This window comes from Schistocerca nitens, chromosome 5, assembly GCF_023898315.1.
Source record: "Schistocerca nitens isolate TAMUIC-IGC-003100 chromosome 5, iqSchNite1.1, whole genome shotgun sequence".
Lineage (NCBI taxonomy): Eukaryota > Metazoa > Arthropoda > Insecta > Orthoptera > Acrididae > Schistocerca > Schistocerca nitens.
Genome location: NC_064618.1, coordinates 245066926 through 245070492, shown reverse-complemented (window position 1 = coordinate 245070492; position 3567 = coordinate 245066926).

The following is a 3567-nucleotide window of genomic DNA, read 5'->3' as shown; positions in this document are numbered from 1 at the left end:
AACCAACCACCATCCAAAGATGAAATAATGAAATTTGGGTTCATGTTGCAGCTGGTGTATCATCAGGGCCATTGGGAACCACCTATTTGCACCAGGATTAAGAGTAAGTGTGCCTCTGACAAGGCTTCCACTGACGCTACCTCAACAGGCATGGCTAATCTGGTGTCGCGAAAGATTTGACTGGAGTGTGGAAAGGCACTTTGTGGTTTTCAGCGATAAGAGTAGGAGATGGATGTACAGTTTTATGGTGTAGACCTTCTGAGCTGCCTATTCCAGATTGCATTTGGCCATGACACACAGGTCTCTTCACAGGCTTAATGGTATGGGGGACATCAGTTACAACACAGTCACATTGGGTTTGGTAGAGGGTAAAGTGATCAGTGCCTGCTACATTGCACAGCTTGTTACCCCTGTGTTAGTGCCATCTCTTCAACAGGAAGGTGCTGTGCTTTTTCAGCAGAACAGTACACATCTACTTATAGATGTTGTGACACAACATGCTCTTCGTGGTGTACACCAACTGGCCTGGCCAGCAAGATCACTAGATTCTTCATCAATTGAACACTTGCTTACTTTTGGCCAACACCAATATGTGTTTACTTCTTTCCTACCAGTGGGTAATTGGCCAAGGAAGTCTCCTGCCATTAAATCATGCAAACCTTTTGGAATTATCGGATATAGTTTATAGTTCACATGACTATTATCCTCTTTAACAAGTTGGCAGATCATACATAATCTCAACACAGTAACTATCTTCTGACTCATATTCCTGAAATAATTAATTTGCATATGTATTTAACATGATTCCTTATTCTAAAATGATGGTATTCTTTCTGTGCAAACCATATCAGGTTTGTTTCTACACTACATGGAATACATAGTCTCCATCTTGACTGATCTGATGGTGCTTCCCAAAATAACACATCTTTTACTATCATCCATTCAGAATTTTCTGACCATGGTAATGATACTTCTTTATATCTCTTATATCTATCAATCTATCACTAAAGTAAGGATCCTCTTTCAAGTCTTGTTTTATCCTTAAGGCTAGAGTCCTTACGTCATTGTTCTTGTAGCTTAATCCCAAAAAATTGATGGCAAAAATCATTCCTGGACCTTCAGTTCATTTAACATTACTCACACCGAATGATAATTGTGATAATACATTGGGAACTATACTCTGTGATCTTTTTATATAGTTAATTTTTAGTTGATATTTTTGCAGAAACACAGCCTAATGCATGAGACTTTGATGAAATAACCTGCTTTCCATAAAAAATGACAATGCTTGATGGTCCGTCAGACAATAATCTGTGATCCCCATAGAAGGGTTTGGAATTTCTTAATATTCTACACTATTGATAACAGTTCTTTCTCTTTTGCTGTATAATTCATTTCATTATTTGTTAAACTTCTGCTAGCAAAGGCTATCGTTCTCTGTTCCCCTACTTTGGCATTCCATTTCCCTTGGAGTAATACCATCGCGATTCTGTACACTGATGCATCTGTGACCAGCTTAAATGGCTCATTCATTACAGGGGTATCTACCAGCACCTGAGTACTATTTGTAAATGCTTCTGTTGCACCCTCATCCCATGACCAAACAGACTGTTGCTTTAAAAGATGTAATACCTTTGGATCATTCAATACTTGTACCTGACGTCTAAATCCCGCTAATCCTAAAAAAGAACGCAACTGTTTTAGATTTTGAGGTTCTGGACTCTCCAGTATAGCTCTTATTCTGTCTGCGTCTTGTTTTATGTCCTTAACCTTAACTAAATATCCCAAAAATTTTAATTCCTCCCTTGAAAACTGTGTTTTTTGACAATTTTTTCATACTCCCCTTTTCATTGAAACTTTGCAAAGTTCTCAGGAGTAAATGACAATGGTCTTCTCAACTTTTTGATACTAGCAAAATCTACATAAATAATGAATTCTTGTAACAGATCTTTACCTAATGCTTCATTGAGCACTCATATGAAAATTGATGCTGAAATATTTAACCCAAATGGTAATACTCTACACTGGTAAGATTTTCCATCAAATAACTTTTTTAGAATCATTGTGTGGCTTGATCTGCCAATAACCACTTGTGACTCCATGGAGCTGAAATATTTGGCCTGTTCGAATTTTTGTTAATAATTCCTCTATGATAATAGACCCGTCCCTTTGGGTTTATATATGCTTATTTAATGTAAGAGCATCCAGCACCAAATGAACCCCTCCGGTAGCCTTTTCACTACAAGTATTGGATTATGATATACGTTAAAACTTTATTTGATGATTTTGTTATTTAACATTTTGTTGATTTCCTCTTGAATTGCAGCTCTTAAGCTAATAGGTACTGGGTATGGTTAACAAAAGAAGGGATTCGAATCCTTCATCTTAAATTTACACATATAATTTCTTATGATGCCTGGTTTCTCAGAAAATACATTACTGTATTTAGTCAGAATTTTATATAACTCTTGCTTTTGCTCTGCAGTTAAATATTGTGATTCATAAGCTTTGTTAAATAAAACTCTTTCATTAGTTAGAACGTCATTTGCCATTTCAACTTGCAAAACTAACTGAGCAGTTGCAGTCAAACATTTTCGTGTTTAAGATAAGGGTTGGATTTATCTCAGCATCTGACTTAAACAGTATTTCACTACTGATTCCATTGAAATTAAAAAATAAGGTATTGGTGCCAAAATTTACAACTAGGCCTACTTTGTACTTTAACAACCAATCCATACCAAGTAACAGGTAAACTTATATTCAGCATTATTAATAAAGTTTGCCAAAATTCATGTTATCCTATGGTGATAGGTATTCTCGTTTCATGCTTCACAGGCATGTGAAGCATGAATATAATAGTTCTTATGTATACACGAGTTCTTATGGAACTAAAGAAATTACACTACCTGAATCGACATAAATATCTATGATCTTCCATAAATTGTCCCAATTACCATGGGTTTGGTTGAATATCCCCCTTTTCTCTTTCTTCTTCTTTTAATAACCATTCTCCTGCAAGTATCCTATGGATAAAGGAAACTACATTTTCTATTTATGGTCCTAATAATTGTTCATCACATTGTGGGTTGTAGCCCTTGTTCCAGGACGTTCTCCATTTTCCGTAACTATTATAGGGTAAAGTGTTGCAATCACTGTATTCTCTGTTCCTCTTTGATTTCCCTGTGTTCTGTTGTCCTCACTACTAGTTACTACTTTAGAGCACAAACACTTGTGAAGATATATTGCTGTTTTGGCCATTTGTAGGTGTATTCCCATTTTTGTTTTCTCTTTGCTCTTGGCAAAGATTATTATTTTCTTTCTTAAAGAATTTGTTTGGGAATCATTTATTATCCATGCTATTACTTCACCTGTTATCATCTGGCATATGTTCTACATCTACATCCATACTCCGCAAGCCACCTGACAGTGTGTGGCGGAGGGTACTTTGAGTACCTCTGTCGGTTCTCCCTTCTATTCCAGTCTCGTATTGTTCAGTCTTCTTTATGTGCTGAGCAGGTGCCCAGCATGACCCAAAGGAGGGCCTTTCCTTTCTTTGTTCAGTGTATC